Below are 16,365 nucleotides of genomic sequence, written 5' to 3'. Positions count from 1 at the left end.
TCCCCACTATTTAGGCTACAAAATCCTATTTTTCAGCGTAATATCCAATTGATGCAACAGCCTCTTGGCTACTAAATCCTATTTTTCAGCATAATCTCCAATTGATATGCCACCTTACTGCGAGGGCCTGTGTGCCACACGGTATCACTCTATCGGTCAATGTCGGAGCTTCTGTTTCAATAACCTCGCCATCGTCCACATACTGCTTCTCGTGGAATACGTCCTTCATTGGGCCAGATAGGTGGGAATCAGAAGCACAAGATCCAGGCTGTGGGTCGGGTGAGGAAGAACAGTCCAGTGAAGTTCGGTGATCTCCTCTTGCGTACACAGACTCGTACGAAGCCTCGCGTCGTCGTGTTGTCACGGAGAATTGCATTTTTGTGGTACCTAAAATGCTTTAGTTGTTTTGTCTATGCTATGCTGGCACAGTGCAATTCAGAGTTGATTGTTGCACCACAAAGGAGGACATGAAACAGAATAACCCTTCACAGTCCCAGAAGACCATCGCCACGACTCTACGGGCCGAGGATGCAATTTTGAACTTTTTATTTGGGCGAGTGGTGGTGTGGTGCCACTCCGTGGACTGCTGTTTTGTTTCCAGTTTGAGGTGACTAATCCACGTTTCACAGACTGTGACTGTGTTCGACAAAAAATTGTCACACCCAGGCTCGTAACAAGCAAGCATTTGTTGATCTCTATGGTCTTCTGCCAGGTGGTGAGGAACCCTGTGGGCACAGGCCTTTGAGTACCCCGGCTGGCGGACAAGTGTGTCAGTGCTACCAACAGAGATGTCCAGTTGTGCAGTGAGGTGTTTGGTTTTGATCCATCAATCGGCACGAATGAGAGTGTCCGCACATTTCAGCATTGCAGGAGTCTCATCTCTGTGCAGCCAGCAGGTACACGGGACATTGGACAGGCTTGTGCGATCTATTTACAGTGGTGACAGATGCCTCGCTCAGTGACCAAGTGTGCTTTTGTTCACTGCCAGTTCTACATAGACATTCTGCAAGCACTTATGAATGTCTATGATAATCTGATTTTCCGTCAGAAGAAACTCAGTGACAGCTGTCTATTTGAAATGCACCTCTGTTATAGACGCCGTATTGAAGGCTACGTGTAGCACCACCACCTACAGAAACTTCATGAAACTGTAGGGGCTGAGGAATATTCCACAATGTCTCACGACAAATTCCGCATTTTTTCGACGAACATTGGCTGAGAAAAAAATATGTTACATTACTTGTTGAGCACATCCTTGTACATATCACCTTCATGAAGAAGCAGATATTTTTTATGAACACAGACAAAAGAAAAGTCAATTTAAGAATTACACCTTGTTTCCTGAGCATTGAATCATATTAATAATGTGTGGGACTGCTACAAGATTGACTGCTGAAAGTAACTTTTCCGTGCACTTAGATGTGTTAATACTGTTCTGTATTGGGATGTCTTGAAAATTCACTGTGTAAGTTTATTGTTGATGATTCAGAGCTATTTCTTTATAAAGACAGTTGACAGATATAACATGCCCAAATTAGCCTATATACAGCCTGAAACAGTCTTGTAGACAATTGATATTAATTCCCTGACTGGAAGAAAAATTAACTGTACAGGATCTGACAGATCTTTACATGCAGTTGTCTTCAAGCTTTAATCTTCATGGAAACTGCTCTTGAATTAGATGCACTGTCTATTCTGTAGGCCCATATTGAGAAGATTATTAAGAATCTTGAAAATGACAGAAAACCAAAAATATCAGTTTCCAAAGAAACTAATATATTAATGTTCCTTCCACAGATTCTAACAGATATATCCTCTAAGATGTAGACTAAGTCAGACCTTTTAAATATATTTTCATACACAAACTAATAGAAAATTGTTACAGACTCGTATACATGTACATGCTAAAGTGCACAAGACAACTTGTAGGCTGTTTGAACCAGGGAACAGAAAAAAGAGGAAACATTACTGTTCCAAAGAGGCGTGGAAATAAGATATTATTGGGAACTTACTTTGCACATCTAACAGTCTTGCTAAGAAGTCTGTCAATGGAATTGAAGAAGTTGTCCGCTAACAAACCGTTTTGGTTCCCAGTAAATCTTACTTTATTAGTAGATAATTCTTTATGATGTTCCACTTGAATTCATTATTTCCATTTTCACATACATGCAATTTTATTAGTAAATTCAGTGCTGCCATCTGTTCGTAGTATATGGGAAGGGTAATGCATTAGCACACCTCAATGCTTATCTTTGTTCATGTTTGCTGAAATGTGAATTGTCAGTTTAGGTCAGCATAATTGTGAAATTTTGAAGAATGTTGTCTTGAAGAACTAAGCAGTCAATAGTGCATAGAGGTATTAACATTATCTTAAATGTTACAAAGAGTTGTTCAATGAATTGGCAAAAAAGACTACTAATTAAACATTTCTATTCAAAAGAGTATGACACTTCAAATGAATGCAAGCATTTCAATTACGAAGGATTTCCATCGAAGGTCATCTGACACAGAAACTGAACTGACTATAGCACCTTTAGATTCTTCTGTTTCTGATGATTCATAGGCTGTTTAAGAATGTAGCTGAACTTCATGAAAATAATTTTAGCACTCTATTGAGTGTTTATGTTAAATTCTTAAGTATGTAAATTTTTTATTGCAATGTACTTCAGGAATATGGTGATTGTTATTTTTGTTAAAAATAATAAGAAATGCTGCTATTTTATATTTAATGTGTGAGAAAATGAGAACCTAACCCGTATTTTACGTATAAAATGACTCTTGATTCACACGAATTCAGTATGCATGGCGATTCCACTGAATATCTTCAAAGGCAAGAGTATTGTCAGGAGCGCCCCAACAAAATGTGATAGGATCACTCTTATTTTCCATATACATAAATGGTAGTGGTGGTGGTGATCTCGCCACTTCCCAAATGACGATGAGATGATGAGGACAACGCACACACGCAGTCCCAGTGTGGAGAAAATTCCTGACCCATGAACGATGACAGTCGCAACCTAACTGGTGAGCAGAGTGTCCGAAAACACAGTGAGGGGCAAACATGCAAGTAAGAGAGAGCAGCAGGAGGAAGTATTCACACACAAATACAAGCAAGTGTACACCAAAGTGCACAAGAATATAAACAAGAGCTAGCAAGCAGTTGACGCTGGAGTCCACATGGCCAAACCAGGCAAGTTAAGACTACAGAGTCACTGCCCGATGCATGCAACACTTACACCACTTGCAGTGGAGTCATGGCACTGTCCAATTCTCAGCCACAAACAGCTCCTCATCAGGCATACAGGAGTCTGGTGGGGATTCCAAAAATTATAATTGTGATCTGCAGAGTCCTAAAATACATACAGTCAATAACTGCTGCTCTCGTCATGTGGCTCTCTCCTTCAGCAGCTCCCTATGTGTTAGCTCTTACTACTGTTGGATGTAAACGTACATCAGATGAGTAATTTAGGGGTTTCATTAAAGACATTTTTTTGTCATTGTGAACATATTCAAGACTGGCCTCACTCATGTTGGATTGGAGAGCTTTACTATTGTTGTCAACACTTTTTTTGAAGGTTATGGTTTAGTGACTGTTAATGCATTAATTTTGTGTGATGTTTCATTTGAAATGTTTAAACATGGTTTATCTGCTCTTCAAAATCTTACTATGAAATGCTAAAATTAGCAGAGATACAGAAGTTTTTGCTGAATCATATTTCCAACCCAGAAAAGTGGGGGCAAAATATAGTGCATACTGTTCTTATGCATAATTTGCCCACATGTGCTAAGTTTTGAAATGTTCAGGTCTGCAAAGGGCAATATTGCAGTTTCAGTACACTAGGACATTTAAGCACACATCCTTCTTCTGGCTCTTATTAATCTTGCAGACAATTGTTAAGTGATACTTTTTTCTCAGAAAAATTTCATTTCAGAAAACTGTTTCCCATTAATTCTTCTCTGTCCAAGAAAAGGAGAATAATTAATTTCTTAACATACATTGCTTTATGTCACAAAAGAATTCCCTAATTGTAAAGAAACTAGGGGAGAGAACACTATTTTTCTTTTCGCCCCTATTGCCTGTCTCTAGCACTGTCATGTTGAAAGCATCAAAACGCCATAATTGTGTGTGTGTGTGTGTGTGTGTGTGTGTGTGTGTGTGTGTGTGTGTGTGGTGAAATTCCACACAGAAATGACAGCAGTCAATACATAAGAATTGATAACTTAATTATTCTGGATAGAATTACAGGGTGATACAAACTGCAACTACTGTAAACCTTTTATCTGAGTTACAGGAAGAGCTATGGTATCAAGTAATTCCATTGGAAGATGCATGATGAAATCCTAACACAGTGAAGTGTAGCATGAAGCCTAGGTCTTCATGTCATTTGCTTGCTGAGGTAAGGTCAGTGCTGCTCAGGAATTTACTCCGAATGAGGGACTTTGGAGCAATTAGTGCAGTTGCCCATTGTATCTCCCAATGTTGATTGGCCTCTCAACAGTGTAATTACTGTCAAGGCAGATGAACTGTGTACTTCACTTGCAGAGGCAAATAGTCCCGCATTAGCTCCATTTCCTGTTGTCGTTAGGAACACTACCTGTCAACGAGGGTAGCACCTGCAGTGGTGGTGCCCTGAGTTCCAGGCAATAAACAAGTCCCATTGTGATTCTTGTTGTGTTGGCTTGCTGCCTGTAGTTTTTGGGGTCATTGGAGGATTTCAGATGGTGGATGACACTTGAAGCCAGGTCATGTGCAGAATGTGGGTGGGCATGCTGTTGCAGTCTGGTCGAAGTGTAGATACAGATACCTCATCCTTTCTTCCTTGGGGAGAATATGGTGGAGCCATCTTGCTAGTAGACAAAGATCTTGCATACCGTTCTTCATTGGGGAAAGTGTTTGCACAACTATTGAGTCGTTGCTGTGGAGCTGTACGCCCCTCCCTCCCACAGAGGGAGGAGGGAGGGAGGGAGAGAGAGAGAGAGAGAGAGAGAGAGAGAGAGAGAGAGAGAGAGAGAGCGCGCGAACGATGGTGGCACCCACCCAATGTTGGAAGTGGCAACACTAATGGGTGTCCACAATGGAAGGGGTATTTCCCTTTGATGACATAGATGTTCGATTGTGTCTGGAGAGTCATCAGCAGATGCAGCCCAGCAGACTAGACCATGCTACTGGTATCCAAGGTTGAGTGGTGTTGCTATGTCGCAGTGGTAAACGGCAGAGTGAGTGACAGCAGGTGCCACTGAAAAGGAAAGAGATTAAGTGTAGGTCTTCATGAGAGGACTGACTGCATAGAACGCAAGGAAGGAATGCAGAGCACTGAAGAGGAAGAATAGGCCTCAGGGCAGGAATGAAGAATGGAGGGTCCCATTGAGCCAAGGAGCCACTAGAACTCGAAGGTGGAGCACCGTAGGGGTCCATTGAACAAGTAACTGCTACAAGTCTATTTACCTCGGATCATGGTTGGCACTGGAGGCAATTGATCCTTGAGTCTAGATGGTCTTGGAGGCAGTTGTTCCTTGGAGTCCCAAAGACCAGATGACCACAGAGGCCAGATGCAAATTTGCAATACAGTGTGAGAAAATGGTAACCAAAGACAGATTAGAGAACCTCTAAAAGAAAAAGAAAAAAGTGCATTGTGGAGAATTGATGGGGAGAAAAAAGATACAGAGTAGCACAGAGACTACAGCTATGGACAAGAGCAGAGGGCACAATTAAAGGAGATCTGGCCGAAAACAAGAGACCATATGAGGTCCAGTTCAAAAGTATAATGTTACAGAGAGGCCAGAGTCAACAGGAGGTGTGGTACTAATGACAGGACAAGAAATGAAAAGTTGGTACTGGTGCCAAATAGGGGAAAGTCGCAGACTTAATCAGCAGTTATAACCATGTCTGAGCACAAGCAAGGGTGAAACTTTAGCATGTCATTGTCAAATCTTGGTGGCACTGGAGTCATCAAAATGCATGATTGTGTTCACAAGTCCTTTATTTTGAGGCAGTGGTGAAAGAGGTCCCACAATGGTTGCAACTGCCAAATGCAACAGGATAATTGCATCAGGCAGCTGCTGGATTGCAGACTAGACCGTAACACTATAATCATCACCTACTCCATTAATGGTATGAGAATAACGCAAAGAGCTCACGTATCTGCAGTGCCAGCTATGAAATGGACAGAGCAGTTTAGAATCTTTGTCACCAACAATTTAAAAAGACATTGCTAAAAAGATATTTATTCTCATCACCATTAAAGTATCTGGCTGCATGAGTGGTGAAGGTGCACACAGAAGTGACAGCAGTCAAATAGATTGAAGTTGATAACTTATTTATAGGAAGAGAGAACGTACAAGTACTGTACAGCTCTGATGTGAGTTACAAGAAGAGAAAACACTACAAAGTAACTCTGTTGGAAGGTACATGATGAAACCCGAGCACAGAGGGCCAGAATACAAAGCCGAGCTCTGCAAATTGATTGTTTGCCGAGATTAAAGTCCCTGGTCAGTAGTATACTCCAAATCAGGGACCACAGAGCAGTTGGAGCAGTTGCCGGAGTAATTCTTGATGATGACATGCTTCTCAGAGCAGATGGTGGCTGTTGTACCTGTCACAGAGAACTGCAACCGTTATGTACATATCTGTCAGTGTTGTGTATGTGTACTTGACATCCGATCATACCTTTCGGGTGCTTCATTTTCTTGCTAAGTGATGTATACAATATAACATTTCTCAAAATAATTTTGTACCACACTATTCAAAATTGCAGTAACACCAGGCTCCTGAGGGCCTTTACCAGCATACATCTCCACCCTAAGCACATATATAGTCATAGTATCACAAACACCTTATGCCCTACTTTATTGGTTTGCTAATGTTCATTCAGGTGATACAATATTTCAAAGATTTCACTACAATTTTTGTTTTTACTTGAGCATTCATCTACACAGAAATCAATGTCATCAGAATTATCGGCTTTTCCTTGTGAACTAAAATCATCAGTTTCTTCTTCCATGGCTTGAAAACATCACTTTCATTGGAATTTGCCCTGCCAAACTATGCCTTGTGTGAGCTGTGGATCAGCAAAGACAGCTAGCAGAGGAAAATGGTATGGGACTCAACATTGAGCGGCAACATGAAAAGTGATGTACAGATTTTTCAGTTTGAATACTTCAGGGTAACACAATGGAGAGACCATTCCTTGTGCACTTTACATTGTTATCAGTAGAGGGCAGGAAGCACAATGGCACCTGTGAATTTTTGTACACAACATGGGCTGGACTCAGGCAGTCTCACATAGCATTTTTGACAGAAACAGATAAATTAAGACCTCTAATTAAATGAAGCAAGTTTTTGCATCAGCTTTCGCAGCCAGAGTCAGTTTTATAATGTGTCATATTGTTATCCAAACCAGTAGTTCGGATGCCATTGGAAATGACAGGCTAGTGTGATAGATTGAAGTTCCACATTTGAAGGTTTGTATGAGCAATTGTATAACTGTAAAATGGAGCTTCACCGTGAATGAAGCAACTGGCCTTATTTGAGGGTCACATTCTAGTAGTACTCCTTTTGATTACATGGATTGTTTGGTAAATCACTAGACATGCATTACTTATTGTCTATAGAAATTATAACATGCAAGCAGCCACTTGAAAATATCAAAATTCAACCACAGTAGTTCACAATTACTGTATAAACATTGTTGTTAATTACTGGATGCAAATAAAAATCTGGAAATATCCCTTCCAATAATAAACATACATAGGAGGGTGGTTTGAAAAGTTCTCAGAATCACCAGGAGAGGTCAGCATTAGCGGAATGAGTTCTTTACGTGATATTCATTGAACTGTTGCCTGTAAACACATGCCACGTTAGTGCTCTTAGAAGAGAACTGTGGTGATGACGAGGCTCTGTTGTTGTTCCCGCGTAGTGACTTGCAAAGATGGAAAAAATCGAGATTTGAGCAGTTATTAAGTACTTTGTAAAGAAAGGTATGAAAGCAAAGGACATATTCAACTGTTGCCAAGTGGATAAATGAATTTAAATTTGGTCGGGAGAGCTTAGATGGTGATCCGTGCAGTGGTCTGCCAAGATGTGTTAGTACTCCAGAACTGATTGCAAAAGTGCACAAAATGGTCATGGAGGATTGAAAGTGCATGAAATTTTTCACACTTGCCAGATGTTATGTGAAAGCTTATATCACACTTTAACTGAAGAATTAGAAATGAAAAAATTATCTGCAAGATGGGTGCTGCGACTCTTGACGCTGGATCAAAAATGCACGGGAATGGACATACCGGAACAATGTTTGGCCCGTTTTAGGAGAAATGAACAAGATTTTTTGTGCCAGTTTGTGACCAAAGATGAAACTTTGGTGCACCACTATACCCTGGAGACAAAACAACAGTCAAAGCAGTGGAAACATGCTGATTCTCCACCACCAAAGAAAGCTAAGACAGTTCCTTCAGTGGCAAAGGCCATGGCATCAGTGTTCTGGGATGCGAATGGGATTCTGTTTGTAGATTATCTCCCCACTGGGCAAACAATTACTGGAGAGTACTATGCTAACCTCCTGGACAAATTGCAGCAAAAGATACGTGAAAAAAGGCCAGGTTTAGCAGGAAAGAAAGTCATCTTCCATCAAGACAATATGCGTCCACACACATGTGGACCGAAGTAAGGTACGAATTGGTGGTACATCTGCCTTATTCACCTGATATGGCTCCATCAGATTTCCATCTCTTCCCAAAACTGCAAATTTTTCTTGGTGGATGAAGATTCACTTCAAATAAAGAATTGATAGCCGGAGTTCATAACTATTTTGCATGGCTGGAGGGAATCATTTTTGAGTTGGGGCCAAGGCATGGAACATCATTGGACCAAGTGCATTAATTTACAAAGAAACTACATTGCAAATAAAAAATGTTTCAGTGGTGTAAGTACTGTTTTTCTATTCTGTTCCGAGAACTTTTCAAACCACCCTCGTATTAAGGCCTGAACTGTGGCTGCCAGGCCTTGTCACTGAAATGCATTGTAGTTATGAGAAAAACCAACCATTTAAAAACAGACACCAGTTTTTGGTTCTGAATTACCGGTGTTTCTCAATATTTGTTCAGTCTGTTGTATCAGTTTTTTTCATTTTTTACTAATAACTGGGTAAAAAAGAGCAACCTGAATTCCATAGAAAAAGTGCTAACATTTTTGCTTTTTATGAAAAACATTTTTTAAAAATTATTTTTATATAAAACATTTTTAAGAACAAATTAAGTTTATTCACATTGCTTTGAGATATTAGGTTATTACAGTAAATGGGAAAAGCGATCAGTGCTACTTTAATAACTACATTGATTTTTAGATACCAACAGTAATGTGTGACATAAGAATCGGCACAGCATTGCTGAGATGATACAGTCCCTGTGGTTGTGTGGTGTGGCATATTAGATGGTTTGCATATATGCACAGTATGCAAGACTACCTTCACCTGATGCATATGGTCATTCTTCGCTGCTGCAGGTGCTACAGAAAGAGTGGCAGTGCTTGTTCGCCATGGACCACACTGCAAAAGTATCGTTTACATATCACCAGAAGAGTTTTGCTTTAAGTCCTTGCAAACCAAGTGCCTTCTCCTCAAAGTCTTCTACCAAAAGGCAGAGAGGACTAACCATGGCAACACTGTCAAGTTGCTCAAAATATTCACCGTTGAATAAAAAGTAGGTTGAGGAAAGGGCATGATGAAATAGCACTGTTATATCGTCTTCCAACTTACTCCTTAACTCAATCCACAAAATATCGAATTAATGCTGGAAGTGGAGAGGAGGACAGTTATGTGCCATTTCAGGATGTCTTGGTCAGTTGGAAAGTGGAAGGATCGTTGGAGCATTAGATTTACCATGAGACCGCATGTACAGATCTGTATTTACTGGTGTCTGGCTGCCATCACTAATCACAGACTATGGCCGTCTTTCAAATGTTGGTGCAAATTCTGTGTCTGATGGATTCAGCCTTGCAAAGCAGCTGGAACACCTAGTCTGTGTTCAAAGATAATGGATATTCTGTACACCAGATCTGTACAGCTGTAAGGAGGAAGAAACATTATCATCCACAAAATCAAGGGGAGAAGGGTTGGTTCAAGTCCAGGATGTTCCTCCTATATGCCGGAAATATTTTGATCAAATTTGGTGAAATCTCAAGGAAACATCATGTCAAAGTAATCTTCCACCCACCTTCAAAGACTTGTACCCTACCGAGCAAGGTGGCACAGTGGTTAGCACACTGGCCTCGCTTTCTTGAGGACGATGGTTCGGTCCCGCATCCGGCCATCCTGATTTAAGTTTTCCGTGATTTCCCTATATCGCTCCAGGCAAATGCCGGGATGGTTCCTTTGAAAGGGCATGGCCGACTTTCTTCCCCGTCCTTCCCTAATCCAATGAGACCGATGACCTCGTTGTCTGGACTCCTCCGTCACAACAACCCAACCCATCTTGTACCCTTTTTGTTTGGCAAAATGATGATCTGGGACTGCGGAGGGTTGGAATCTGCAGGTGACTTACAAGCCTCCATGGAAAACTCCAAGTTATCTCAAAATACAATTTTTTTACGGCAGCTGGGTATACCTGAAAGCACATATAAGTGTTACGTTCTCACATTGACGGCTGAGTCTATAGCATCGGGAGACAGATTTGCCGTATTGCTGATCCCATAGCCGCATGGTGGAAATTGGTGAAAAAGAATAATTTATTGAGGTTACCAGGAAGTAAAATTTTTTGTATGATGCAGGTGATATAGATCACAAAAACATTCAGAAGATGGCTAAACCATGGAGAAGTATAGCTGCTGAACCTGAGCAATGTGGTAAACATTTGTGGAGAAATATTAATTTTCGCTTGTGCAGTGTATTTGCAAAATGTAGTGGAGTATAGAACTGCAGTAATTACTGGAAATTAATCATTGCTTATTACAACACAATTTACTGCAAGTTGTATGTAACAAAGTGATCAAAGTGGAAAATAGTACATAGAAAATTGAAAGAGAAAGAACTAGTATCTTTGTGTGAGACAATTGTGTGTCTCGTTTCAGTGAAAACCATTTAGCTTGCAGTTGCATTCCTCATGTTGAAATGAATTATTTACATGCTTGTTTCTAACACTGATAACTGAAGATATTAATCAATAAAATTTTAATTCATTTCTTCAGCTTCCAGCATTATTGTAGATAAAGATGAGAATTAAATGCCTTGGGAAAAATTTAATTATAAGATCTATACAATCACTTGCAGTACAGGACAGCCCCATAACGTCCAGTGCTGCGGTGCTGTTCCATTGCTGGAGAGCCCTGTCAATAGTGACAGTTTAGGGGGAAAATAAACTGAAGATATGAATTGAAGTTTGTGTTGGGTAGGGCATTCAGCTTGGGTCATTTGTACTGCAGTGTTGACCGTAGTGCTGCAGTGGTGTAAAGGTCAGCATTTATGCCTAGTAAGCAAGAAGGTGCAGGTTCAAGTCCTGGCTGTGGTGCAAATTTTAATTCATTTCTTCAGCTTCTAGCATTATTGTAGAATCAATAAAGTAGTTCCATGGCACAATGTAAAGTATTACTTCCAGTCTTATGAGAAATACTGTAAACATGAAGTAAGAATCAACACTGCAAGAAGAGCAAGTGAAAAGAATTGTTTATTTTCCTTCAGCCATTTTAGCTTGATACACTTTCCATCTGTGCTTACAAGGCAGTTTGGAAACCCACAAAGTTCTTAAAATCCTTTGTTCAATTTCTGTTACATTTCTATTGGAATTGTAAGTGTCTCCGAAGGATGATAAGATTAACATCAGCTAAACCAAAGAAAGCATATTGCAATGTAGATACTGAAAGTAATACCTGAATTTTGTTATTTGGGCAGCAAAATAACTGCTGATGGCTGAACTAGAGAGGATATACCATGTAGACTGCCAATGACAAGAAAAGTATTTCTGGAGAAGAGAAATTTCGTACCATTGAATATAGTGTCAGGAAGTCTTTTCTAAAGGTGTTTGTTTGAAGATTAGCAGTGTGTGGAAGTGAAATGTGGATGATCAACAGTGTGGTCAAGAAGAGAATAGCGCTTTTGAAATGTCGTATTACAGAAGAATGCAGGAGATTAGAAGGGTAGATCATGTAACCAACGAGGAGGTACTGTATCAAACTGTGGAGAAAAGAAAATTGTGGCTTAACTTGATTAAAAGAAGGGATCTAACAATAGGACACAATGTGAGAGATCAAGTGGTAATTTAATGTTTGAGGCAAGTGTGAAAGGGGGTGGTGGATGGCAGGTAAAAATTGTAGAGGGAGACTAAGAGATGAATACACTAAGCAGTTTCAGAAGGATGTAGGTTGGAGTAGTTCTTCAGAGATGAAGGAACTTGCACAGGATAGTATAGCATGAAGAGCTGCATCAAACAAGTTTTTGGACTGAAGACCGCAAATAAGAATAGCTTCCCTTGTTAACTTCTGAGACTGTCAAATGTCACAACCGAAAACAAGAAACAATGATCTGGTTGCTGTCACCTGTTGCCATGTAGCTTGGAAAAAAGTAACATAAATTATGTGGATAAAATGAATCGACACTTTAAAGAGTGATGAGTCCAACAAGCTGTATATTACTAGAAGATCATATTATTGATCAGATTAGTGTTATAAATGTCAACATAGATGTGAAACAAATAATGTAATCCAAATCTCAATTGCAACATTATTTTCACCTAATGATTGTAATTAAGGTGTTAACAGAATAATATGCTTGTTTGAGACAGCAAAATAGAAAAAGAGTTATTTAACTTCTACATGAAGTGGAAAGAGACAAAAAGTGATGAAACTTACCTCAAACAAAAGGGTTGTTTTTACAATGTCTCAGCTGCTTTTGTCTAGTTCATTGTGCATTTCTCAGTAGTTCCTTTTATTTAGGTGATGGTGTTTCTCTCTTGAAAAACCTATCTTGCTGTGAATCTAGCTCAGTACACAGGCAATGATGTTTCCCTACGCTAGCTCTCTTCGTATTGATCTCATACACCCAACAGCTTAATTTCTTTGTTCAGGATGCCCCACATAAAACTAGTATCCCCATGCTGAGATTCAAGAACTGTGAAATAACTAAAAAATAATAGATATTAACAACATTAAAAACATATGGTTACCTGTTTATAAGAGGTACTGGAAGTGGCACAGATGGGCATCAAGGCATCTCTGACATTGTGTGATGATGTTGCCAGCAACACACTGTAATTTGGTACATATGCTGTTAATTTGTCTAATAATGTTCCATTTATGCACAGTGGTCGCATTCATAGTAGGTCACATGGCATCTCACAGAGGCCGACAGCATTCTTGCAGTAACAATGTATATTTTGTTCCATCTGTTAAAATGTGTAAGTGTAGCGCTACTAATTACGTAGAATTAGAGATACGTGCACATTCTGACCAATGGAATATATTCTATTTTTCTGATTTTTAGCTATATGTATAGATCACAAAGCTGTTAACTGTTGCATTACACAATTTGCAGTCTCATTCATCACAAAGGTGAAAAACCTTTATCACACACTTTTCAGAAAATTGTATTATAGTCATACGAAAGCACTCCTACTTAATTCATTATACAGTTTATAATGAACTGTACAATTAGCAGTCAGCACATACTTACTGTGCATGTTCTGAACAGAGAAATGTCGTATGGCTGCAGCATCTGTACTTGGTGTATCAATTCTTTGAACGACCACATTCACAGCAGCTCTGTGTTTTTGAGCGTCGGTCCTTTTGTGTGGGCCGGAAGGCCCCTTCATCTCGTCTGAGATCTCTTGGCCATGATGAACACTGAGAACTTCGAAGCAAATAATCAGCAGCAAGATTATGCCCTGGAACTTTCTGAAACTCAGTGCACTTGGTGCTAGCATCAGTATTATTTGCATGGAATATTTATTATTTGTGCTTTTATAGCTGCAATGTTCATCATGCTATAAAGAAATCACCATATACCATCTGTTGATCTTTCTGGATACATTATAAGTACTACACAGCTGATCAACAGTATCAACTCCTGATTCGGTAGCATTATAAAAAGTTATCATTTCTGTCTTTTTCTTATACCCAGCTGTAGCATCAGTTGTGTTTTAGTGATGCAATGTGGAGAGTATCACAACCACCTTGATTTTCTTAGTGACATATGATATTAGAGTTGACTTTCTGAAAGCCAAACATTGTTGTTCCTACCTCCCAGTTCTTTGTTTGTGTAAACACTGAGGGAATTTCAAATTTATTCTTCCTTATAGTTTCAACCAGAGTGAGATTCTTCTGAATCAAGTCATGAGCTAATTCTAAGGAAATGAACCGTGTTTTGTGGTTATATTCCACTCACTTCATGGTAACACAGAAGTGAGATGTTTCACAACATGGGTTGGTTTGTTACCAATTGCTAATGGTGCTGCTGCAGGCTGTTTACCAGCATAAATTTGGAGATTGGCAGTATAACACATCCTAGCATCCAGCAAAGCAAATACTTATTGCCCATACTTATTTGGTTTGCTAGGGATATACAGCCTGAAGAAACAGTTGCCTCTGAAAGCTTCTAGCTTTTCATCAATAATGCAGTACCCCCAAACTGATTTTACAATTTTCCACAAAAGAAGAAAATGTTTCACGTTTAGGCACTGAATTATCAACCTTCTTCCATTCCTCATAGGTATCCCTGTTATCAAACCTCAAACAGCATAAGAGAAACCTAAATTGTCTCAATTTACTGGAGGCCCATATGTCTTTGGTGTTCAGATGGTCGTCTTTTCTTGCCGCACATAAATGTAATACTCCTAAAATAAATGTTATTTCGGTTACATCTGTCAAATGAGCATCCCTTCCTCTGTGTCCCTGTACTTCATTCATCTGTTTAGTGGTGTACTAGACAGTGCCAGACAGCATCCTCATTGTCGCAACTTTCCTCTAGTGTTCCCGCGTTTTTCACAGCCCCTTCCACTCCCGGTAAATGACTGACAGTTCGAACAGTTTTTGGTGGATACACTTCTACCATCTTGTAGAATTGTTCCTTCCCAGAAGACATTTGATAACAATATTATCACTGTCATTATGACTGGAGTATGCATCTTGTTCAGTGTTGGTATTTTCTTCTCTCTTTCCACGTTGTCTTCTTCTACATCACTATAAATACTGAAGTCATCATCTAATTGGTCATCTTCCTGCAACAGCTGGAGCACAGTGTCCCTGTCATGGGCATTTTCCAGATTGAAGTAGGTCATGTGTGAGATTGTATTGGGTCTAAAGGTAAGTACTTAACTGTTAACAACTGCTATTACTAACAAAAATAGATTAAATTCAAAAAATAGTTAGCGTTAGTAATGGCAAGGATCATGTGGAATCTGGTAGATTCAGCAATGCAGCTTCGGAAACAACCTCTTCCCTCAGACACGGCACTCAATCTAGCGCTATGTTGGTCTCAAGTAGTGCTGGTTGTGGGGATTTTTCGCCGAGCTACTTATCTTGCAACATGTTTTTGCTTACTTGATGGAGTGTGTCTAACACACTAAAGTGTCAATTCTAATGCAGATTACCCCGTCTCTATACCAACTCAACAATGCTAGCATCTCACAGCAACAGACTCACGAACACATATCTGCACCCAACTTCATGATAAAATGCGTGTAGCGATCTTGAGAGCCACCTCACCAAGAATTCGACTAGAGACGATTTATCTGTGCGTAAAGCAATAGCAGTTTCATGTGGTACATCCTGTACAATTTCAGTAGCGCTAGTAAGAAGAGTTAGTGCTTTTCGAAGCTACTCATTTCTGCACAAACTTCATAACGTGTAACGAAAAATGAAAAATCGCATTATGCAACCAGACCGAATCAGTCACATAAAAATATCGCATCCTGCGAGACACCAGCAAACCGTCTACTGCCACAACAATGGCGCTATACGCGCGGCCGCTTTCACAGCGTGCAGTCGCTTTCTCGTGGGCCTCGGCTCTGCATGTTGTGACGCCTTTGCCGCGGCCTGAGCAGCGCCATCAGGTCGCATTCTGCCTGGCCAGGCCTGTAACCTTTATTAAGGCCCCTGTGTTCGTTGGCCAGGTACACACATAGCCGGAACGAATTGAGGCGAATAAATAAATATAAAAGGGAAAACAAATTGGAAAAATGGCTACTGGCTCGGTGCGAGTTGGCGAGAGTAAGACAACACTCGAGTAACGGCACCACGAGTGGCTGTTGAGTCCACTAGGGAAATTAACGAGTTAGGCTACGGTAATTGTGTGAAGAAAAGGCAAGCGAAGCGTGGCGTGTAAAAAAACTTATTAAGGAGAAACAGAATCGGTTGTTTTCAGGTCGTAATGAATACAAGTTACC

General features: G+C 40.1%; 1 protein-coding gene across 3 annotated transcripts in view; it reads left to right on the top strand.

The window, feature by feature from the left end:
- LOC126101143 (afadin) overlaps positions 1 to 16,365 on the top strand; it is a 1,121,024-nt gene that overhangs the window by 988,047 nt on the left and 116,612 nt on the right. The window lies entirely within an intron of this gene.

This window comes from Schistocerca cancellata, chromosome 9 (assembly GCF_023864275.1).
Source record: "Schistocerca cancellata isolate TAMUIC-IGC-003103 chromosome 9, iqSchCanc2.1, whole genome shotgun sequence".
NCBI lineage: Eukaryota > Metazoa > Arthropoda > Insecta > Orthoptera > Acrididae > Schistocerca > Schistocerca cancellata.
Note: the sequence above shows the minus strand (reverse complement) of the source record. Positions and strands in the feature narration are given on the sequence as shown.